This window comes from Calypte anna, chromosome 10, assembly GCF_003957555.1.
Source record: "Calypte anna isolate BGI_N300 chromosome 10, bCalAnn1_v1.p, whole genome shotgun sequence".
Taxonomy (NCBI): domain Eukaryota; kingdom Metazoa; phylum Chordata; class Aves; order Apodiformes; family Trochilidae; genus Calypte; species Calypte anna.
Window position 1 is genome coordinate 15,155,899 of NC_044256.1, and position 24,856 is coordinate 15,180,754.

The 24,856-nt window shown below is 45.6% G+C and overlaps 1 protein-coding gene across 2 annotated transcripts in view; it reads left to right on the top strand.

Annotated features, from left to right (window-relative positions):
• The first annotated feature begins 1,928 nt into the window (after positions 1–1,928).
• Positions 1,929–24,856, top strand: part of SV2B (synaptic vesicle glycoprotein 2B) — a 63,931-nt gene continuing 41,003 nt past the window's right edge. Inside the window, exon 1 of one of the 2 annotated variants that reach the window (XM_008495764.2) lies at positions 1,929–2,231. The gene's annotated coding sequence lies outside the window, so the exon portion shown is untranslated. Of the gene's footprint in view, positions 2,232–6,901; positions 7,127–24,856 lie in introns of those variants that run through there. The other variant, XM_030457359.1, reaches the window with a different exon arrangement.

The following is a 24,856-nucleotide window of genomic DNA, read 5'->3' on the forward strand; positions in this document are numbered from 1 at the left end:
CTGGGGTGCAAAGGTAATTAGAAACACTGTTAATCACAATGCAATGGTAAAGAACTCCTTCCAGATTTATTGCCTCTCCCCCTCTTGTTCCTAAAATGGGATTTAATACAAATTTACCCAAGCTAGATCTAGCCTGCATAGAAAACAGCAAGCAAAGTGAATGCAGGGACTGGCAGTTAAGAGTAACCCAGCAGGGACATTGGGGTGTTTGTTGGACCAGTTTGCCACATCTTCCTTTGCTTGTAATTCCATCTACAAGTGGAAGGTGACATGGAGCAGAGCAGCCTTCTCCTGAGGGCAGCATGTGATGGAGCTTGGAGACCATCTCTGGGTCTGCTCAAAAGCTCTCTCTGGGGAAATGCAGATGCAAACCCTGCTGAGCATGACACACATGAGCTGCAGTGGTTCTGCTGCAGGCAAATGGAGTTACTGTGATCTGAAGAACCTGAAGTATCAACAGTCTCAGAGGAACAGTGACAGGCAAGCGAAGTGGTACTTAGTGGCACTGTGACAGGACTGGCTTGCTTTTCAGTTTTGCCAAGGCCTTGACAGTCAGCCTATAGCTTACAGGGGTGCTGATAATAATTGAACTTCTGAAGTGCTCTGTCATCAAAGCAGGCAGTGTACTGCACCAAACACCAAATGCAATTAAACTAATGCATTGAGCTAGGGACAATGAAGCCGAAATTCTGATTTGAGTTCCAATTTTTAAATGTGTGGGTGTGAAAAAATATAAATGTATCACCTACTGCAGTTTCCATATGGAAGTGGTGCCACCTATACAGTCACAGGAACTGTTCCAGCAAGTAATCAGATTAAGAGAGAATTTTCAGACCTAATTTGTAATGCTGTCAGCACTGAGCTGAGCTGGAGATTCAAATCAGGTGAGCTGAGGAGGGAACAGGCTGTAAATACAGGGCAGAGAAGAAAGGTGAAGTGTGTGACTGGAGGGGCCCTGCAAACAGCCAAAAGAATGATTTCTCTGAGTGCTTATACAGACTAGAGAGGCCAGCACTGTATTACAGGTGGGGAAACTGAGGCACAGAATGGTAAAGTAGCTTTGTAGATGTCACCTTCTAACAGAGCCAGGAATAGTAGCTGGACTTTCAGTTCCACTTCTTTGCTCTATCCTTTTGGCAAATGCAGGAGATTCATGCTGCCCTGTAAATCCATCCCTGCTTCTTTTCTGATAAGCCTGTGGCTCCATGCTGCGATTCAGTTTTAGGTTATCAGAAGCAGCAATGGAAACCTGCCAGACAGAATCTTTATTGCCCCTGTTATGTGGACAAGTTTTGGCATCTCTGCATGGAGAGATGTCACAGGGTGTGGATTTTCCCCCCTGTGTGCACTGACAATGTTCTTTCAGTAGTTAGGAGCTGTGTGCTTTATTCATCAGTAAGACACCTCCTTGTGTAACCTGGTTATCTCTTTTAATAATATAAAATGATTGAGGATGGGTTTCCATGCTGGACTATGTTCCACAGTGGTCTGTCCACATGGTCTCTTGTAAGTACAAAATTGCATAGACAGTAGGATTTTTCCTGCTGTTGTTCTTCTGGCACTACACTCACATATTATAAGCACAAGGGGATTTTAAACCAAACAGGTTTGTCCCACAGCAGGATTATCCTAAAAACATGGCACCTTCCCTGGCCTTGCTCTTCAGACATGCCAGGGAGAGGGGTCTTGAGTGTAGCAGTCATCTAATATATAAAGTGGAGGGATGAAGGGTGCCAGCATAATACCCAGCCATGCTGGAATTCCCTTTTACTATCTAGGATTCCCTTCTGTCCCTAGCTAAAAACAGTCCTGTACAATAGCAATTAAAAAAAAAATTGAAAAAAAAATGGAAAAAAAAAGATTCTGTATGTAATGAAGAACTCTGCTGGAGAGCTGCAACGTTAAGGGACTGGGCTGGATTTTATTACAGTGATGAAATTACACAAGCTTCTCCTCCCTCTCTCTCTCCCCCCCTTTCCCTGCCGTGCAGCTCCTTAGCTGCCTCCGCACGCTCCCTCTCTCCTGGCTTTGCAGCCAGGGTGGGAGAGGCAGGGATAGAGGTAGGACGGGCAGCCCTGGGCTTCCTCCTGGGCTGGGATCCCCTGGGCGAACCAGTGGGATGCGGCGCTGGGCAGGACCGCATCGCTGCTAGAGGAGATGCCAGCGCAGAGCCCGGCTGAGCCCCACCCCTCCCTGCGCCGCAGCACCGCCCGCACCTTGGGGTGCCCGAGGTAAGAACCCGTCGCTCTATCGCTTTTATAGAAAATGGGAGAGGGGCAGCAAGCGGGGAGCTGACAGCTCGTGGGGTCTGGGTGCTGGGGAGGTAGCTGTAAGAGCAGGGGAAAGCCCTCCGCAAGAAAAAACAAACAAACAAACAAACAAAAAAAAAACTAAGGCGAAAGATGCCGCTGAAAAGCGAGGATGCTCAAGACCGCGGAGTTGGTCTCTGAGTTGGGATGAGTCGGGGGCAAGTCTCAGGGACAGCTTTAGCTTAAGGAAATTGGAGGGGTAAGAGCAGCCGGGAGGAAAGCAGCGATTTAAATCAGCCCCTTCAGACTGCCCTTGCTCCCTGCAGAGAGCGGGGGAGCTGCTGCGCCTGAGAGTTCCAGCAGTTCCGAAGCAGTTCCTAAGGGAGAGCCCCCAGTGTGTGGCCGGGTCCCGGTGGGCTTGGGGGACAAGGACAAGGGGTTTGCATGGGGAAAGTGGTTGCCGTGTCAGCTGTGAGTGGCTGAGTGGGTGGTGGCACCTTGGGAGTGGGAGTGGGTGTGCTGGGACACCCCTCAAGCCACCAGCCCCGTTTAGCCCAATGGTTATGGCACTGCCAGCACCCATTTTAATTGTCCTCCCCTCATTATCCTCCCCAGTCTCCAGGAGAGCTTAAACACAGTTAAAACTAAAAACTGCAGTTAGCCACCCCTGTTAAGAAGGATTATATGAAGCAGTAGAGAGAAAGTGATGATTTTAGGGGTTGGGAAAGGGATCTCTGCACGGTGCCCGTCCCAGGAAGCCAGTTCTGTGGTGAGGAGTTCCCATCCTAGAGCACATGCAGACATACACCTCTGCAGGAACTGTTTTTCTTTTAGAGGATGGGTGTGTTGTTTAAGAGAAATTTTCACTGCACGTGCCAAGCTGCAGTAATCATCTATAAAGCCAAGCTCCCATTAAAAATGATGGGTGGGAATTGGCTCCACAAGGACATTACTAGTCAGGGATGAGCTCACTTCAGGGAAGAAAAAACAAAACAAAACAAAGCAACAAACAAACAAAAGACAAAACAAGAAGAGTAATAAATTGATGTTCATAATGTGCAGGTGAGAAGCAGTGCAGTGCTGTGTGCTGAGGGGAACCCTTGCTGTGTTTCATTTGGGTACTTGTAAGAACATACCAGAGATTAAAGGGCTCTCCTGCCATGGGGAGCACTGTCAGATGTCAAATTGGATGAGAGTAAGTCATGTGTCTGACATGGCATGGAAATTGCTGGTTTGTGATCCCTTTGGATCCCAGGTGTTACAATTTTCTTTCTTTCTTTTCTATCTTTTCTTTCCATCATTTTGGAAAAGAGAGAGTAAAAGGGTTAATTTCTCCCTTAGCCAGGTACTGATTACTCATTAGTGCTGGATTGACCACCCCTGGGTGGTCACCAGATTTGGAAGTGCAATGAACGTGAAAAATCCCAGGATGAGTGAAAGCATGTGACTTGGTACTAGGGACAGGGGATGAGTGAGATTAGTTTTGAAACAGGAATTGATCCAGCCCATAGCTGCAGGGAAAAGAAAGGATGCTGAAGGTGCATCCCTTTCTGGTGTTTAATAGCCTCTGAGCTTTTGGTGAAATGAAATAGGAGAGGTGAAAAAGGCAGAAAAATCCCCCATAATCCATGGTGATCCTGTCCTGCTCTGACAGCACACTGATGGACAAAGCTTGGTGAGGCAGGTCTGGGTTTTGAGGCACAGCCAGAACTTGATGCAGCATGAGCCTGGCTCCATACCTTGCCTGACCTGAGTGCCAGCCCCCAGGTCCTCCCTCCTCTGCTCAGAGATGTTGTGGGTAGCTTTTTCCTGGCCACAAAATCCTGGCATTTCTAACAGTCCTGCTGTGAAAGCTAAAATCATCCTTGAAAATCCTCTTCCTGCGCTATCAAGTCGGCAAATTGATTTTCCAGATCATAAGCTGAACCTCTGAAATCATTCTCTTCTGAAAAAGATTATGGAATTACTCCCATGTTAATGAATGCTTTAATGTTATGCTGAATTAAAGTCTCATACAGACTTTAAACACCAAAAAAAAAAAAAAAAAAAAAAAAAAAGACACTGTAGTAAAGGGGAACCTGTCACTATCTGGGGCAAAGGGAAAGATGACACAAGTTGGAAAAAAAGAGAAGGGTGGAGACGTGTGGTTTGCCTGGAAGCTGCCAAATCATCAGGGGTACTTTCCAGAGTTCTCAACTTTCTCTCTCTTCCTGTGAGGGCGAGCAGGGAAGTTAACACATTATCTGTTGCTTTTTGCTTGCATCTCTCTGGCAAGTACTCACCCTCCCCAGCAGCAAGGACAACTTTGCTCCTGGTGACCAGCCAGGAGAGCCCTGAGCCAAGGCAGAGCAAGGTCCCCATCCCCAGGCTGCTGTTACCTGCTGTGGGATTATCTGAGTTTAGCATTGACCCTTCTACCCTCCCACTGCCTTTCTCTGTAGTTCAGGACTGGGACATGGCATTCCAAATACACAGTAGGACAGAGTATGCCCTGAGCCCACTGAAGGACTCTGGCATTTATTAGGGAGCAAATACTCTTCTGGGGATGAGTCTGCTGCAATGTCGCTAACTTCACTTTTATTGGACCCTAACTCCATGGGCTGCCCTGAATTTGAGGGAGAGCAGAGTTAATCCTTAAGATGGCATGGGAGAAGCAGTTTTTGGGAAAAACTGCTCCGTGCCATGCAAGCTACAACGCAAGGGGAAGGCTGCTCTATATTTAAGTGAGGGCTCTGCACAGAATGGGTAATCCTCTTTCCCTGAATTATCCAGCCTGGGGATTAGACCTGCTTTAGCCTCCCCCCAGCCTCCCCTGCTGCAGGCAGGTTGGGAGGGGGCGAGGGAGGGAGCTATGGGCAGGTTGCTGATGACTCACTTGGCTGCTGCCAGCCTTGCCAAGCCCTCCGCGAGGTCACCACGGGCCCAGACACAGAGTGACACACGAGTGACGTGAGAGGCGAAAGGGAACATTATGGCTTCCTGATTAGGAAGGAACACAGAGCTTTATAAATAATCGCAGGGATGAGAGAGCATGGCAGCAGGTAGGAAGAGGAGGGATGAGAGTCCCAAAGCAGTTTTCTAAAGTGTAACGTCCTCACCAGACTTTTTTCAAGCTGTTTCTCTAAGCAGAAAAAGGGATGATTTTGGAAGTGTTGTCCATAAGTCTGAGAAGTTGGTCCAAGCCCACCTGCTTGGGCTGGCTCTGCAAATGCAATTCTCAGGATCTAAGTCAGGTTCATCTATTTGGAGTGCGAATGGATCACTGTCAGTGCTCCATTAAAATGTTGAAAAGAGGCCAATAATACAGCTCAGGGACAGCAAGGGTGTTTGGGGGGGAAGGGGATGTGAGCAGGAAGGCAGGCTGGATGGCACCAAAACCTGAGTATCACTCAGTTATGGAACCAGTGAAGGCACATGTCTGTCCTTTATCTAGTGCATAGCTGGTAGAAAAAAGGAGTCCTGTCACTTATCTTACCTGGGTACTTGTATATGACATTCTTGACATTCCTAAATATGGGTCCTTGGAAAAAGTTTTGTTTGAGAGAAGAATTAAAATGGCTCAGCTGTACCGTGGGAGGCATGCTCTGCAAGGATGCCCAAGGGGATCTTCCCCTGAGTGCAAGAAGCAGCAGAAAAAGGGAGGGCAGGGTCTTCTTTTGAGGCAAGAACATAGTCTTTGTCTGGGAGGCCAAGGTAGCTGGCATCACTTATTTGTACCTGGGTTTGTGGTGTGATCACTCTTTTTCCTCTCCTAATCACTGGGATCTGTCTCATAACTTGTATGGTTTATCCTCCTTCACTCTGCTTTCCAGTCTTTACTTAAGAAATGTGTACAGGGTTTTTATTTCCCCAATTCTTTTCACATTTTATTGCTGCCTGGAGTTCTTGTCACCTTGTCATGGAGTTGCATCCTTCTGGAGGCCAACCCCCTGGACTCCCATAGCAGACATGCCATCCTCAAGACTTGTCCTGGTTACCCTTGTCTGAACTGCTGAGAAGATTGTTTATTAATGAAAAAGTCAAGTGCACAAGGCACATTATTTTTCCTGTGTTAAAATCAATTTATTCTACTCTCTCTACTGCTTACCCTACATTGCATAAATCAAGATTTCGACCCTATTGTATTTTCCTCTGCCCAGAACTGGGACAAATTGAAATCCTGTTCCTGCTGTTCAGCATGCTCACTGCTAGTCTTTTCATCTTCCAAAATTGCAATTTAAATAACTTCAGGGGGGTCTGAGTTGAACAGGGAATAAATGACCAGTCAGGTAACACTGCTGGTAGGGGAAATACCTCAACTGGCCCTGAAGCTCCTGCCTTGTCTTCACATGCAGGCAGAGTCAGTGCAAACTAAGCTTGGTTCTGTGTCAGCTTAGAGCCAGAAATCTGGATGGAAGAGATGGAGAGCAAAGAAAGGAGAGACAGGAGAAAGTCTCTGCCTTCACCATGACCTAGTGTGTCTTTCCTCCCTGTGTCAAACATCCTCAATTTCCTGTTTAACTTAAAGTCAACACATCTGTCACTTTAACATCTCTCGCTGCCTGGTTCTCCCAAGCCACCCCCCTCCCATCTGCTCTCCCTCCTGCCTCCAGCCTCTCTCTTCTCCCATTGCTCTGTGGCTTCGGGGGGGCTGGAGGGGGCGGGGGTGGTTGCCTGTGCCTGCTTTCTCCTGCCCGGTGGACTTTTCCATTGCTTCTGCTTCAGTACCTGGATGTGATCACAGCAGGATGATCAGCTTGGCTTGCAAAGCACTTACTTCTAATCTCCAGCTTGTGACATCCTAACAGAAAGGGGGGACCCTTTCAGGAGCAGCTCCACGGGCTAGAAAGAGGGGAAATGGCTGGTGAATGGCTGTGATGAAGTATTTCCTAGTTCTGGTAAGAGATGATTTTGTTTTTGGTCCCTGTGTGGACAATCAGTCCAGATGCAAAAGTAATAAGGCTTAACAGGGTAAAAAGAAAAGGGAGGGGAGCTAAAATAGAGACAGAAGAAAACAGTGAAGCCATTTGGTTTGTATTGAAGCTTTTTCAGGGGTCAGTGCTCACCAAAGCAATTTAATTACTATTAGTGAGAGGCTGAGAGCTGAGCAGATGAGACACTGAGTATGCCTAGGCACTCAGAGCAGCTTTCACTTGCATGGAGTTTCATTGCCCACTCGATTTTTTTTTTCCTACCTGATTTCCAGCTTGGTTTGGGGCACGTTTGGAGCTCAGAGCCAAGCACCAACAGTGCTCTCCACAGGGTAGTCCTAGGCGAGCAGCTACCTGAATGCAGCCTTTCCTGTTTTATGCTCTTTACTGCAGTACTTTTGTAAGGTTGTTCATGAATTTTTGCCCCTAAGTTGGTTCATAATGCCTGCCAGCTTTTCTAGCTGATAAACTGTCTCTAGCATAAAGTCTAACTGCATTTTCCCCAGAAACCACCACCCCCAACCTCCCCACCCCCCCAAGATACTGAGAGCAGCTGCTGTAAGATAAAGTCTGCTGTGCAGATAAAGATGTTTGGAAGGAAGAGTCCAGGTGAAGTGCACACTGCTGGGATTGTGAGCTGTCTGTTGTCCACTACTTTGGGTTACTCTAACTGAGAGGTCTGGGAGTTGGTTTATCTGACAGGACTCTCAGAATGCGTGTCCTGCTTCTAAGTTGAGTGATAGCAAAGCTCTTACACTAGGGATGAATTTACATCCCTTGTATAAAGAGGATCAGGGAATAATAAACCTAAGGGCAGCCTTTGCAATCTGGATGTATTGAATCTGCAAAGGTCTGACATAACATACCTCTGTTGGCAAAAACCAGACCAAAACCAAACCCACAAAACCAAAAACAAAACAGCAAAACAAACCCAAAAAACCCCAACTCAAACCAAAACAAAAAACCAAACCAAACCAAACCAAAACCAAAGAAAAAGCACAATGGTGAAGATCTGGTAATTTTCACAGGTAGAAAGCTGTGACCTTCGTGACAGACCTCTGTTCCACCCAAAAACTGGTGCAAAATTTGGTTTAAGGATGCCAAAACAAACTCCTTGTGGTTTTATTTATGGCAGGTTGAGTTAAAAATTAGTCCTGCAGAACACTGCAGAGATGATTTGTTTATAAAAAAACATCCCTCTCATGATGTATTCATACAGAAACCTCCACTAGCTAAAACCTCATACATTTCCTAGGCTTTGATGTTAGACACTGTGACACTTGGAGTGCCACACTCTAATTACTGTGTTGATTCTACAGCAACCTTCAAGTTTCAAGCACCAGTTACATTCAATCTAAGGAAAAATATCTTCTTCCTCTAAGCTCCAAGTTTGGGCTTGGATTTTTGTTTCAGGTGTGTTTCAGGATGGCAATCTTTTGTACCTAGTCCGTGTCTGTTGAACAGAGGAAACTGGAAAGGGGTTTGTGTGACTCTGAATCCCAGTGTTGTGCAAGAGGCAAACAGTGCAGGAGCTGCCAATTTTATTGTCTTTGGAAGGTTGGTGATTGTATCTGTGAGGAAATCTTTTTAGAGAATTTTTTTTTTCTTGACTCTACCCAAAACACAGGAGTTCATTCCAAAAGGCTGAAAACTCTTCATTCCATGTTTCCTGGAAAAAAAGTTCCGAGCACCAGAAAATTTCTATAAACTGCTTTTCTTGTTGAATTAACTTCTAAAACCTGCAGGAATGTTGATGTCAGAGTATTTTTGCTGTCAGATTTGTGTTTCTGTGCATTTGACTTTCCTCCCACATTGATTCCCAGATGCTGGGCAGTACTCACTTTGCTTTCCTGGTCCCTGCTGCAGTGCTGCCTGGAAGGGTTAATTTCTCCTGTTTAATTAATGAATCTGTAATATTTATAAAGAGAAAATCCCCAGACCCATCTGTGATAATTTTGGTACATCTGCCAAGAAGAAATTCTAGGGCCAAATTAATTTTACAATATGCTAGATGTACAGTTTTTTATAACATTCAAATATATTTCCTGAGAGATGCTGATGGGATGTTGGGGAAGTGAAGAACAGATCCTAAAGTCTCTGGATGGTAACAGAATTGAATGTGGTATAGAATTAATGAATGTTATGACTTCAAACTGAATTGTAGTCTTTTCTTATGGACATTTGGGCTATAAAGGATGGATTTCCCTTGTGAAAATACCCATTTTGAAAGGGCAAGGAGTCATAAGAGGTCCTAAATAGAGAACACTCCAGATCATTCCTATGAAGACACTTGGCCTCATTATCATTATCTCTTCAAGACAAGGTAATCAAGGAGATAGAAAATGAAGCTTTTCCTTGCCAGGGAAACTTCCATGTTATTTGATTGATATTGGAATCCAGTCACCTCATGCTTGCCTCTCCAGATTTTTCTTTCCACATCTGCTAAATTACCACCATCTATTTGTGTTTTAAATGAGGGTTTCCTCCCGCACACCCCATCTGCTCAGCCTGTTTGTTCTTCCCATGTAGTCACGACTTTGTGATCATGTTTGTGTCAGTAGGAACACACTGGTATTGGGGGGAAGAGAAAGGGGGGAACAAAGTGGCCTTGCAGATTCCCTTGTCTTGGTTGAATTCGAAACAGGGGTTTGGTTAAGAGAGGGGGAAGAACCTTGTCTGAAAGAGAATTAAACAAGGGCAAGAGATGCAAGAAGTTCAGGCTACTCAGGATAAATTTTCTCTTTTTCTAGCATTATCCTAGAGAATCTTTATGATTAGACATCACAGACTATCTCATGTCCAAGGTGACCTCATTAAAGTAGAGGGACTACAGGTTATTTGAGATGTTTTCTGCTCACCTTGATGTGACAAATGAGATTTTGATTTTAAATATAGGCAGATGTCATAGAGATCTACAAAGCTGTAAGTGACATGGAGACAGTGAGTAGGGCTGTTAATTATTTTTTCAAGTCCAAGACCTGGACAACTTCATAACTAGGTGATAGAATCCAGGCATACATTCAAGATACCTCTACCTGAAAGTTCAAATATGAGGCAGTCCTGGCCCATCACCTAAATTTCTGTCTCCAAATAATAAGCACTATTATGGTCAACCTGGCTTCCAGACTAGAACTGCCCTATGTCCAACCAGCTTCAAACTATCTGTACCCTTATATAGATAGGATGTAAATACTGACTTTACCCCAGATAAAAATAAAAGCTGGATGTGCTGAGATGTACTTAGCCATGTCTTCTTCTCCCAGCTCTTAAGGGAAGTCATGAGCAGGGCAGCCCCCACATCCCACATCTGTGAGGGTCCTGTAGGCTGTGTGCCAGAGATTTGGGGTGTCCTGTTCAGCTTATATGACAGTCACTCATGCCTGGTGTGCATTTTCTATAATAAGAAGGATCTATAATGAGGGGAATAGCCCAATCATGGTAAAAAGCAGCTGTCTCTTAAATGGAACAGGGCAGTTAAGGGTTATATTCAACAGTGGAGGTGCTGGGGAAGAATGGAAATAGTATGTGAGCCCTTAAGTACTTTTGACTGAAGAAATTGTTCATGGTGGCCCACACATGGACACAGCCACCTGAGAGCTGTCTTCTCCCTTCTGCTTTGTGGTCACTGTTGTCCTGACTAGGAGAGAGACTTGTCTCTCTGTCCTGAGGACTGTGGCAGGCCTGATGCTGGGCAAGCTCCTTCAGGAGATGCTGGCGGACTCTGCAGCAGCTGGTTCTTGGTGATTCAGTGTTTCCAGTTAAACTCACGGTTTTGCTGTGATTCACAGCAGCTCTTGTGTAAGATGGGTTTGGAGGAAGCTGGAATGCATCCACTCCTCCCTGGGTGATGGATGGATTTATTCCACCTCTGGTTCCCACCATGCTTCCAGCACAGTGGCTGCCTCCCTGGCCTCCCAGCTTTCCAAGGTGACAGTGAGCAAGAAGAGTGGGTGTCCTCACGACAAGGCAGCCCTGATATTTCCTATCAATTGGGCTCTGGACACCATTGTAACATGAAGAGTGTCTTGGGGTAGTGCAGTGGTGTTTTGGGAGTGGAGAGGCCATGGATGAAGCTCCTGTGAGAAGCTGTTGGAAATTCCCCTGCTTCCATTCCTGGCCCAGGGAAGAGCCAATATGGGAAGCTGGATGCATATTGAATGCCTTGGCATTCAGTAGAAACCCTTCGTAGAGGTAGTGGTGATGGCTTCTTTGAGAAAATTCATTTATGTAGCAGTCCTAGAAGTAGTGATGGTTCTCAAACAAGCTCAGTGACTTCCAGTTTTGTAACTACCATCTTCCTCTGGGGGACATTCTCAGGGGGATCAGCACAGCCAGAATATGAGGTTGGAGTCAAATTCAATCGGATACTCCCATGATAATGACTGAGGAATCCAATAAAAAGAAGGAGAATTCCTCTGGACTGAGAATAACAGGTCTATGTTGTTTTATGATATGGCATGTAAAGTAATTAATGCAAACACGTAAAGTATTCAAGAAAGAGAAAACAAAACTGCACATATTATCTAAAAAAAGACCTGCAGAGTAGAGGATGAAGTGAGAAAGCAATACCAAAGAAAAGACACCAAAGTCAGTGAAGAAAGAGAGGGAAAGGTGTCCTGAGCACATGTTTCCCCGCAGCCCATGGCGAGGTGGCAGCTGTCCTCCTGCGATCTGTGGTGAAGCATGGGGGAGCAGTCCTTGAAGGACCATGGTGGGATAAGCGTGGATTTGTAGCTCCTGAAGTGTCCCAGGAGGACAGATGTGAAGCAGTGCCTGTGCGGGATGATGGAGAGGGGCAAATGTGGCTCTGCAGCCATGGAGAACCCCAATCCATGGGAGGTGTCTGGGCCTGAAGCAGCAGTGACTCTGTGGGCAGCCCGGGCTGGAGCCGTTCCTGAGGGACTGCACCTCATGGGAGGGACTCATGTTGGAGGGGTTGGTGAAGGACTCTCCCATGAGAGACCACATTGGAATATGGCAAAAGTTGGAGGATTCCTCCCCCTGAGGAGGAAGGAGCAGCAGAAACGCCGTGTGTGGAACTGACCCTGAAACCCCATGACGTCCTCTGTGCCCTGAGGCGGGAGGGAAGCGATCCTGGCCCAGGAGGAAGGTAATAAGGTCTGGCCATGTTTTCTCCTTCTCCTTGTAGATTAAGGTAGGGTTTTTTTCTTCCCAAGGTGAACTTGTCTGGTTTTCTGCCTGTTGGCATTACTAGGGAATGAAATCCTCCCTCTCCTTAAGCCCTGAGGTGGATTTTCTCCTCCCTGTCCCCCAGCAAGGGTGGGGGTGAGGGGGGTGAGGCCTAAAACGTGACAAAGAATTTCCCAGTTCTGGCCTGAAGATGATCCCTGCGGGGTGTTTGGTGATGTGTGAGAGGCTGAGTGAAATCCCTGTAGGAGTTTTTTGACCATAGAGAAAGTGCTGTTGGAGCCAATCTGCTCTTGCCCCTAACGTGTGTGTTTTAGACCCTCCTGTGCTCCAGGACTTGTCTCTGACAAGACACAAGTGCTCACCTCCAGGTCTCAGGGATTGTTCCCACCACATCCCTCCAGGGAAAAGCCTGTCTGCAGAAATTGGACATTTCTCTCACCCTTTATGGCAGGTGGTCAGGCTGCTGCAGATTTGTCAGCTTTAACTGCTCTAATTATTGAATCTTCTCAGTTCCTGACCTGAGCTCACACCCATGCCCTCCCTGGTCATGCGTGGTGCTCCTGATATCTCCCCTCTGCCTTGACATTCAGTAGAAACCCTTCATAGAGGTAGTGGTGATGGCTTCTTTGAAAAACCTAATTTATGTAGCAGTCCTAGAAGTAGTAATGGTTCTCAAACAAGCCTGGTGACTTCTAGTTTTGTAGCTACCATCCTCCTCTGGGGGACATTCTCAGGGGGATCAGCACAGCCAGAATATGAGGTTGGAGTCAAATTCAATTGAATACTCCCATGATAATGACTGAGGAATCCAATAAAAAGAGAATTCCTCTGGACTGAGAATAACAGGTACATGGTCTATAATGAGGGATATGGCATGTAATTTAATTAATACAAAAAGTAACTGTTTGGCTCTCTGTATGCAGGCTCCAGGGCTCTCTGTCCTGATGGGTGGGAGGGAGGAAAAGTGGGGGTGATTTGGCCTCATGGCTGCTTGAGGTGGGGTGGGCTTTTTGCAAATCCCTGTAGCAACTGGGAACTAGTTCTTAAATGCTTTCAGCCCACAGCAAGGGAGGAAATCTGACCCTGATTCCTCTCACCTACTTCCCCTGAAGCTCAGAGTGGACACCAGTGGGAACAGCCACTTTTTGAGGCGCACATTTGTCCTTCTGCACCCCCAAACCATGTGCACTTGCAGCCCAAATTCACAGGTATTTCAGCAGGACTGTCTCATTGCGGGGATCCAGTGTGCATTAATTCTGAGAGTGTGTAAATGATGTGTTAAATGATTTATACAGAGACCCAGATTGAGAAATCCCTGTGGTCTCTCCTCCTGATGAGGAACTACTGTTGCCAATTAGTCATGGTTCCCTGGCATTCAGGAGGAGCTGAGGAGCCTTTTAGCTTGTGACACAGACCCCAAGTTGCCAGGCTTTGTGGAGGCCGAACCTCTCCAGTGAGCCAGGGCCAGCTGGGACCAGTATGGAAGGAGCATGGAGCCCATTTCTGGCAGGGCAGGTGGGTGGATGAGGAACTGTGCCATTCCTTCATTCCTTAGCACTACAGGGACTGTGGTGATGCTCTGATGTAGCACTGCCCTTGGGAACATGAGGAATGCCTTTTGCATTCTCAGAGCCAGAGGATAGGAGTTCAGCACAGAGTGATTTTAATTAATCTTGTATGTATTATTTATGACTAATTGAATGTGGGTTTGGTCCTTTTATAAATTTTTTTGTTCTTTTTTTTTTTTCCCTTTTTTTTTCTTTTTTTTTCTTTTTTCTTTTTTTGTTTAGATAAGGGTGTTTCAGGTTGGTTATTAGTACCTTTTTTATAATGCCAGAAAGACTGTATCCTTTATTATTAGGAGCCCAGGCACAGAACAACACCACTGATGCTGCCCTTGCTGCTGCTGTGTCTGGGGTGGTGCCCATGGGTGCTGGCAGCACAGACTCCTCCAGCCCAGGGTGCCCAGCAGGAGGAGAGGGAGAAACCAGAGTGTTGCTGGTTTGCTGGGGGAGCTGTATGGGGCTTGGGAGGGTGTAGGACTCAGGGGCTCTGGTAGGAAATGCTCAGAGACCATCTCGGTCCAGAAGGCACCTGGTATTCTGACAGGTTTTTTTGAAAAACCAGGTATGACACTGATCCGCAGTGTTCTGAAGTGCCACTGAAGTGTTCTGCTCTTTTTTACTGCTTTATTTCAAACCCTCTTTAAGCACAAGGTCTAAAAGCAGAGTCTACATTACAAGAGCTGCAGCTTCAGCCCACTGAAGGTTGATGTCCTCTCAACCCACTTAATCCCCCTGACACACACAGGACAGGCACTAAGGGAAGTAGGAAAGATTAGGAAAAGCCTAAATTAGCCCCCACATGCACTGCAAGTTCTGCAAAGCCTTGCCTGTAGCCAAGAGGTACACCTTGAGTACTTTAACAGCAAAAAAGAGTGGGAGAGAGCTCAAGTCTTGCTGATTTACAACTACAGGATGCTGAGCACAGCAATTTCCCAGCTGTCAGGAGGACAGAAAGTAAGATTTACACCTGGAAGGCAACTGAGAAGCTGGGAGAGAGGAATGAAAAAGAAAGTGCTTCAAAGCCATGGTGCTTGAAAGCTTTCTACAGCAGCAAGTGTGCAAAGGAGGTGAGTGCAGAGGAAGGAGAGAGGCTGAGAGAGGACAGGAGCACCCACCCTCCTCACCCCCTCCACGCCAGGCAGCTGCTGCCAGTTCCTGCTGTTCTGGGGCATGCAGCTGATTAAATATTGAAAGGTTTTGGTTTGCTGTTGCTTGAAAGCTTTTGTCGGGATGAAAATGAAATTATGTGAGGACAAGTTTGGGCTGGTGCAATTAGTCTTTGTTTAAATAAGGCTGACCATAAACAGGCCAAAAAAATAACTTTGTGGGTTTTGATGTGAAGGCACTGTGAGGACGTGAGTCTGGGTGACTATTTTTTCAGAGCCAAGGTGAGGGAGAGCTTAGGAAGGTAGGGAGCCACCTGAATTATCAGAGGGACCCTGTGGTGTTTAGAGGCTGAGGTGGGTGCTCAAAAGCAATGGGAACTAACACTTAAGGTTTGTTCACACAGAAGCCCTGCTCCAGGCTCACCTCCCACACACCCCTGGCACCCTGGGAAGGATGGTGATAGATGGAGATGCATGCAGAGAGCAGAGAGGGAGGAGAGATTTGTGGTGGCTTAGAGGATTAGGCAGAGGCAGGAGGAGAGTTGGCATTTTGGGTAGAGGCCAAAAGTGTATTGGAGGAAGAGTTCAAAGAGTTAATGTGTTTGGGAAGATTTTTAGAAACAGAAGGAGAGCTCCATGGAGAATCAAGGACCAGAAACCTCAGGCTAAGTAACAGTGAGAAAGAGAAGGCAGGGTGGAGGAAGAAGGCCTTTTACTGACTAGTGGCACAGTCAAATCTCAAATGTAGACAAGAAGACACTTCAGGTGGAAGTAGAAAAAGCATATATGTTTCTGATCTCCAGCCAGGACCACTGTTGCACTCTCATTTCTGAATGGACTTAGAGGGCTTTTTCTAGCTTGTAAGCTGTGTACAGTCTGGAGCCTCCTAAATGTTATGGCTTGGCACTTCCTGACAGAGCACCAAAGGGAAAAGCCATCATGCTCCTATCAGTGGGTACTAGAGATTTCCAAACACCCCTCATAGCTTTTGGATACACCTGGGTACTGGATTCACCCACAGAAGTCCCAAAATCACTAGGAACACTGATTTGTCCTTCCCATGGGTTTGGATAAAGTTGCTTCTTTCCTGCATTCAGCCCCAGTGAGGATGCAGGGATTTCAGTCAGTGGGCTGAGTACTGCAGGGAGAGCAGCAAGGCTTTGCCTGAGCCATTGAGTAGCTGGAGAAGACACATTTGAGCTGAAGAAGAAAGTTCCCTTCATTGTCATTGAGTGTCCCAAATTTACATTAAAATCTTCTGTCCTGTGACCCAGGGAAAACGTTGGAAAAATCTCTCTGATCTGATTAGGTATAAAAATATCCAGAGAATCAGAGAACAGTTATCCACTTGGTTTTAATATTGCTGTAATCTACATAGCTGCTGGGTAGTCTAGAATCATTACCAGGACACCCAGCTGGCAGACAGCCCACCCAGCCTGGAGGAAAAGAGAGGTCCCACTGGGTCATGTAGAGGTTCAGACAGACCCAGCATTTCCATCCTTCCTGCAAAGGGAATTTAATCCTTGCATTCGACTGTATTTGTTTTAATAGAGAATCATAACTGAAAATTGGGTTCTGGTTGGTTTTGTCTATAAATTCTGTCAATTCTGCTGTAATTTTACTGAATGTTTCTAGAGGTTGCTGGTCGCATCCTATGGGAGAGGAGTTCTGCAGAAATGCCTGTGAATAAATATATAAACAAAGCTTTGCTTATACTCACCCTAAGTGAACTGGACACTATTTGCTAAACCCAGTCAGGAATTTAGCAGCTAAATTTTTTTCAGTGGTCAGGAAAAAGGGGTCATATTTATCTTTCTTGTTCAGACTAAGATGGCAGGCCTGCAGCAGAATTTGCTGTTCACATTTTTATTATCCTTCAAGGCTAATTGAAACTTGATTAAAAAAATTGTATTAATCAGTTCAGCTTATAGTACCCATTGTTCAGTTCCTAAGTGGTTTTTAATAGTGTTACATGACAATTGGTAATTGAATTTGATTAGAAGAACATAATCACAACAGGGCTGATGGATGGACTCCCAGTTGAGCAAATCTGGGTTAATCTGTTAATCTATGGCCCTGAGGTTCTGATCCATAATATATTTAAAATCAAATTAAAAATCACAACTGCTGTTATGAGAATGGGATGTGTCTTCACAGTGAAAGACATGTGATAACATTTCAGCATCTTTTTGGTTTTCCAGAGCATCTCATGTAGCTGTTCATTTTCAATTCTTTTTTTCCAAATTGTCCCCAAGTAGCTGTCTTTGCACTGGGAAACGTTCCTTCTGGAAGACTTCCAAAACAAAATATTTCCTTTGACATTTTAAAATCAAATTCTGAAAGAGATTTTTATTCCTCCTAGATTTAGATAAGCCATTTTATTACAAACCATCCAAATTTTTCATCTCCAAGCTGTATACTGTAAAAATACATGACCTGATAGTAATTATCTAATTCATCATTGTGGGTTGTTTTTTCCCCTCATACCTGCTATGAAATAATACTATGATTTTGGCAGGCTTACAACATCTGAGACCATGTGGCTCAGCAGAATTGTGTTCTACTCCTAAGGAAGAAAACAGTCTATTATGTCTGTGCTATTTCAAGTAGGGAATAATGCAGGGTCTGCCAACACCAGAAAGTTACAAAACAGTCCCCCACGCCAATGCTTCAGACATTTCCCAGGAGTGTTGATCTCCTGTGCATCTTCCTCACCCAGGATTAGCTGAATGATCTAAGTTTCCTCTCTGGATTCTTTGTGAAGGTGGCTGTGGGATGGGGGTTGAGGGAGCTGAGATGTGCACACCCTTGCTGCTCTCACCAGAAGGAGCTCTCTGACTCCCACAAAGGCTGTGGCACATGAATGATAGGAGACAAACTTAGTTTTCTTTCAGCTGCTCAGCTTCTTCCTTGTTTTCATTCCCCCTTTCTTTCAGTTTGAAGTGTGAGGAAGTGTCCCATCATGCAGGGATCTCTCCTGGATGGGAAAAGCTACAGTGGAGGAATGGCTGTGGGAGCAATGGGAGGGTTTGGGTCTGCCCACCTCCACCCTGAGGAGCTGGTGGGTGCTTCAGTGGCCCTTCAACAGCAGCAGCAGCAGGAGCATCTTCTTGTTCTGCCTTCACAGGGGTCTGGGTGGTGGCAGGTGGTGGATTCCTACCCTGCAGGGTCCAGGGGATAATGGAGCTGCTTCCCTGATTGACTCTGGCAGCAGCTGCTGAGCTAATTAGTGGTCAAATCTACAATGCTGGCAAAACATTATTAATGATTTGTTTGTGAATGCAGCTTGGAGCTGGGAGCGTTTCAACTGAATTTTATCTGCACTGTTAGTGAAAATCATTTTCAAGATCTGTTTCAAAATGAGTCTTTGAGCAGGAGATGCCACGGATGTTTCCAGTGTGAAATTCCATAATGATATTCAATCTATGTGAGATTCCAGTGCAGAGCCTTCCTACGTGGCTTCATTTTGCATGTCTTGCCCTGTTTGCTCATATCTAGACTGTCTTGCCCTTGCAAGGGGTGGTCTTTCAGGTTCCATTTTCCCACAGAGGGCAAGTCTTGCTTGCTCCAAGCAGGGGAAATCAGGTTAATCATGAGAGGCTCCTGAGAGGTGTCTAGAAATAATTCATTTACTGTGGTTGCAGAAGCAAAGGCTTGCTATGCCCAGCCATGCATGGTTAAAGGCAGAGATCTCTCAGGATACATCTCTCGTGCAAAGGGGAGGCAGCATGCACAAAGCCTGTAGAAATTTCACAGGGAGAAACCATCCAGGTTTGCACAAACTCAGAGCATCCCAGTGAGTGTGCCTGTTGCTTCAGCTGCAAAAGAATGGTTGGGAAATGTTAATTACAGAAGTACCCATTTAGCTCTTGGCTTGTCTCCATGCTAAAATCTGTGTATCAGTGACTCTTGGTTTCCTGTCAGTTCCAGGTAGGCAGATGTTTTCTTCTGGGGTGTTATGGAGGTTGTAAGTGGTTTGGATCAGGATATTGTGTCTATGCTCTGTCTTGCTTTCATCAGAGGCTCTTTCTAAAGAACATTGGAGATAACAGTCTTCTAAGTGGGTGATGGAAAAAAGGTGGAGTGAAAAGGGAGAAATGGTGAAAATGGAGCTGCCTGTTCAGTTACTGCTCAGTTAAAGGACACAGAAGAGGATTTTTCTTTCTCTTCTGCCAGCGATTGCTGAGCCAAGTGAACATATCAAAGTTTACTGAAGAGTCCTTTCTGCATCCTTATGCAAAACCTTTCATGCCTGAAAATGGAGCCAATTATCCTGCATGTATTTACCCAGCTCCAGGAGCCTGCCTTGCTCCTATCTATATTTCATGAGTCTTGACACTCCCTGAGGCTTGCTGCACTCTATGCTGCCTGCAGTGAAGGGCTCCTCAACTGCAAAAGCAACAATGACTCAAGAAAAATGCACAGACAGATGAAGCTCCCTGGATTTACCTCCCCGGGCAGCTTTGGCCTTGTCCCTGTAATGCTGGGTGGCATTTGGATGCTCTTTCAGAGCCTGCCAGCTCTCAGGGACACACAGTAGCCACCACCTGATGCTCAATCTATCTGCCACTGCATTCAGGTAGAAAACAAGCTGCTTCTCACACCCTGTGCAAATTGGCAGCAAATAACAGTACTAACCCTCTCCTCTATGTTTGTTGGTTTTTTGTTTTGTTTTGTTTTTCCATCTCCTGTTCACAGAGGGGTTAAAGCAAGGCTTCCTACATCTTCTAGCTCAGTTGTACTTTCAGTGGCAGGGACTCACACTCCTGGGATACTTCCAGAAAGTTGTCTTTGATTTTCAGCAACCTCCAGGTTTCTGTCTCTCCCCTTGAGATCCTGCCCTCCAGCCTCAGAAATGTTGCTGTCAAGAAGCTTTGGCTGAACTTCAGCCTCAATTTGAATTTCAGGCTTTCATATCTGCTGTAGATGACCCAGCACTTGGCCAAGTTGATCTTTCCTTTTATGTGACTGGGAATAGATTATCAGGATTTGTTGTACTCCTCATCGAAACTCCTAGGTTTCTAGCCAGCTCTGTTTGAGAAGCAGGCAGGGTGAGGTTTTTTTCACTCAGAAACTTTCTGAGGAAGTTTCCCAGCTGAATTGTCTTATGCAGCTTACACTTTTCTTGTTCTTGCATTGACATTAGATTAGGGGCATTTTTTTCCTTCTATTTTCTCCTCCACTGCTCTTGAATGCAGCTGGGTCCAGCTGGACAGTATGGACAGTCCATTTACACTGTTGAATGAAACCAATGGATTAATATAAAAGAGAAGCTCTCCACCTCTCTTTGGAGAATATGCTCCTTTCCTCTGGTCAAAGAATATTTATCCAAACATTTTATTCTCAAAAGAAAAAAAAAAAAATTTGTTCTGGACAATTACAAACTTTGGGAAGCAAATGTTCCCTTTTTCACTGAAAAAGACTGAACCCACTGCAGAATTCTGAATCCTTGGGGAAAGCCTGACAAATTATAAAGAGAAATATTGATGGGTGTGAAGAGAAAGATTATTAGCATCTCTTTTTTTTTCATATAAAACTTCACTACTTTGACACTTTCTCCTTGTTTTGTCTGCCTGAATGAAACAAACAGACAAGCAAGGAGCAGGAAACTTTTCAGACTAATTTTTTCATGTTCAAGGTTATTCCACTAGTTTCTAGCATATTCCCTGGCTTTTTGGCTCTCTTAGTCAGAATCATGTGGAAGAAACAATGTCTGTTCCTACCAGCAGAGCTGTATTTTTAGTAGGGAAGCAGAAAATAGATACAAGGCTGTATTTCTTTAAGTAATGTGGGCTTTCCAATGATATTCCCCTTTCTTATTTTAAATTTACTTTAGTCTTAAAGTACTACTTCACAACTGTGCCTATATGATTTCTTTATATTGCTTTTATTGTGGAAAGAACAAATGATACCTCAGAGTTAAATCTCCAGTCATTGATAGTGCATCAGTTGGAATCAAGCCAAAGAAATAATCATGTTTATCTAAGCAGATCAGTGCATATCTCTGAAATCTGCAGCTCACATCGTGCTGCGATTCAAACCTAGGTGATTTTATGACCATTAACAACTGCTGTAATTAGGAACCTAATTAAATACCCTCTGATGTTTGCCTTCTCATAGTCAATCAGCTCTGGAGACTGATTAGGATTCTCCATCTCTCTCTTCATACAGTCTCATGCAACACGTAAAGCACAAATGCTTTTTAGCATCCTTTGAATTGTTAGATATTGCTCACCCAGAGCAAATCACCAGCATCCCAGAGCTCAGGGATGAATATACCAGCAGCAGGAGTTGATAGGGCTAGGAAGTTCCTACAAACTAAATTGAATGTGTTAAAAAAAATAAATTTACACAGAGTGACTGAGCTAGAAAGAAATCAGGAAGGGCAGGGAAGTTTCACCACCTTCCAACATAGAAAGTCAGTGATGCCTCAGCCACTTGTAGCAGCACCCAGGCAATTTGTCAGGTTCGTGTTGAAATGACTCTGAGAAGGGCCTGATCTGTGGCTGGGGGCAGGTGCTGAGGGTGCTGTGTGGATGGATCAGCAGTTTTGCCTTTGCTTGGCTGCCAAGGTCACTCTACCAGAAGAAATCAGTCCATGAGCCAAGGGAGCTTTCTGCATGATGTCCTGATGCAGGGGAACCCCTTGCTGCAGAGACCTGTGAGCAGCACTTCTTTCCTGCAGAGCACAGGAGATGGGGGAAGCAGAAAGGAAAGGCAGGGAAAGGTTCCCTGCTTCCCTGCCTCTCCCTGGGCTGTGCCTCCTTGGATTGGCTCTCAGGGTGAGGCGGGCACCCCGAATGGGCTGGGCAGGAGTGGCTGTCAGGCTGGAAGGATCATCACTGCAGCACCCCTGGGGTTATAGTGGACAAGTTTCAGGGATGAATTTGTGTTCACAAAGCCATGCTATGATTTTCAAGCAGCTGTATGACTGACCATCCCTGTCAGACCACAGGGGAGTTCCTGCAGTCTCTGCAGAAGCCAAGCATGTAGCAACAGACTGGGGACCCTTGGAGAGAAACATTTTCTTGGTTGTCAACAAGAGAGGAGGCAAGTGGAATTATTTCCCAGAGAAAATCCTGCTCATTTCACAGTAAAAGGTTAAGTTCCATTTTTTACAGTCAGGAAATATCTGCAATCTTCTAACTCCCATCTCATGTAAGCAAGAGGTGAACTGGTCAGCTTTGCCCCTTCTGGTTGGCTACAGTCAATGAGATGCTACAGTCAACAATCTGTTGCTACAGTCTTGTCACTGTGGGCTTCAGTGCTCTGGTTGTTTATTTCTGGGTAACCAGAAAGATTTTGCAAACAACAGAAGATTTTGCATTCCTCACTAAAGTGCCATCAGAAAGCAGTCCTTTTCCCTAGCCAGCCTGGGTTAGATGAAAGCTTTGATATACAGCCACCATCTGCAGGTCATTCCCTGGCTCCTTGTCAAGTATCTCTGATGTTACACTTTGATAAAAAACTTTTGATCATCGTCTTCTTGCCCCTTCCTTCACCTGGGATAGTCTATCTTCTTTTCCCTGAAGAGTCACTACCATGACCTGCCTTGAAGTATTCGTTATCACCTTGAAATTTTCCAGCTAACCCCCCCAGGCTTGTCATCTGGAGGACACCTGCTCTCACACTCTTATTTCTTACCTGCTTTTTCCTGTCTATCATCCAGGACTCCTGCTTCTAGCAAAAGTCCTGAACTTATTTTATCTTAGGTTTACTCAGGGTGTGATAGACTGTACTTCTCCCTTCCCCCTTGGGAGTAGAAGTCCTTTGCTATGACAGCACTATATTTTGGTGTCATTTCTATGTGAGTTGTCCCATTTTAGCTGGTCAATGGAAAACCATTTCACAACCCTCCTGTTACTGTTCCTAAGGAACCCTCTAGCCTGGGATCCCCTCTTTGGCAGAGGGCACCAGAAAATACATTCAAGGAGCTCCTTGATGGACAGTTACAGAACATCATGCACCAGAATGAAGTTCCCTTGATGTTTGCCTTATGTCTTGAAGAACTTATTTCTCTCAGTAGAAAAAAAAAGGATTTCCTTGTGCAGGATTTCAGTCTCTTACTTTTTTAATTTCCTGAATGTCCCTTTGTCTCCTGTAGTGAGGCCACAAATAAGTCTATCTCATTTACATTTTAGGATTTAGACTGATTATTTTTTTTTCCCTTTCCCTATTGCAAGCAACAGATTTCATGTCCCAGATTATGCTTGGAAACAGAGCCCACACAAGGGGGTGGGAAGGCAGATACTGCATGGAAACCTCTCACCAAGCTCCTGCCACATCACACCTTCCCTTCCACCCCACACTGGGTTTGGGTACGTGCTGCTCTGGCAGCTGCTTGGCCACCAGTGCTGTCTGCCAGGAGGTGACTTCACTCAGTCCTGAGAAGACATCTTGCAGAAGGCCTGACAGCTGACCTGGGGCTGAAGGGAGAAACCCAAACAGAGCCCTGCAGGGTGGTGCAGGATGTGGTCTCTAAAGCTAAGTGGGGATGGATAGTACCAGCAGTAGGAGGATGTGTGAACCACACAGCTCAGGCTCTGCTGAGCTGCACGCTCTGCCAGGTTCAACAGTTCCCCTGGAAAGGGGAAAGCAGGAGCTAGAGGAAAGCCCATCATCTCTGGTCCCACTCATCAGAAGCCAGGTGAAAGGACACTGCTGTGAGCCAGGTTGGCAAGAGATGTACCCAAAGCCCTAATCCTGGCAAGCAATCCCTACCTCACTTTTCCAGAGCAGCTTTCCATGCTCTTTTGCAGTCTGTTGTGCCTGGCTCTGCAGCACACAGGGCAGGGCCACCTCTCCTAAATCTCAAGACTATCAAAATGACAGCCAAAAGGACAGGCAGTCAAACAGCCCCGAGGAGCCTGGTGAGGTTTGATCCCAGTGCATCGGGATGTAGACTGGAAGCTGGGTAATAACATGCTGACAGATTAAATCCTCAGAAGGGGCCAAATGCAGCTGCCCAGCACAACCCCACAATATGCGTGCTGACAAGAAAAGCCATGCTCCAGCTGAGATTTAGAGAGGCATGAAGGAGAGAAGGTGTCCTTGTGCCAAAGAACGTTTTTTTGCAAGCAGGATGAGGAGAAGTGGAGGCCAGCCAACTCTGTGAGAGCAGGCAGCTGCCAGAGAGGCACAGCCTTGAGTCCTGTCTGTTGGTGACAGGCACCAGGGCACATGGTGACAGCAGCTCTGGGATACACCGTGTCCCTGCCTCCTGGGGCTAGGAGGAAGATAGTGAGTGCCTCACTGCTTAAATCTTGCAAGAAGCCATATTTCTCCATTCAATTCACTTCCAGGGAATTTAAAGCTGGATTTTCTACTTTACATCCTTTTGGAAGTCTGACCTGGGTTGAAGAGACAGGGATTAGGGAGGGAGTAGAGGAATTTCTCTCATTTCAGTACCTTCAGGAAGGAGCTGATTCAGATCAGGAGTGATGAGGACTACCCTCCTGGTAACAGGATCCTTGTACTCCCCAGCTGCCAGCTCCTTTGCATGGAGATTCCAGAGTTTCAGGATCTCTTTCCATTGCCTTTCTGGTTTTAGGGAATCTGATTCACTGGGTTGTTCACACAATCCCAGGAGCTCTGCCCTTGCAAGGATAATTTCAAGATAACAGTGGGATTGGCAATGACAATCTGAATTCCAGAAAGTTGAACTTTTGAGCTCCATCAGTGGTTACAAGAATCACTTTTCAGTTATGCTTGTATTTCCCCTGCATAATCTCCAACATGTAGAGAGAGGAAGTTATTACAACTATTTTGCAATTAAGAAACTAAGCCTAAGAGTTACTAAATGATTTCCCTAAGGTTAATTGAGCCATTTGTGGCATGACAGAAATCTGTGTGGAGTGCCCAAGACATGAAGCCAT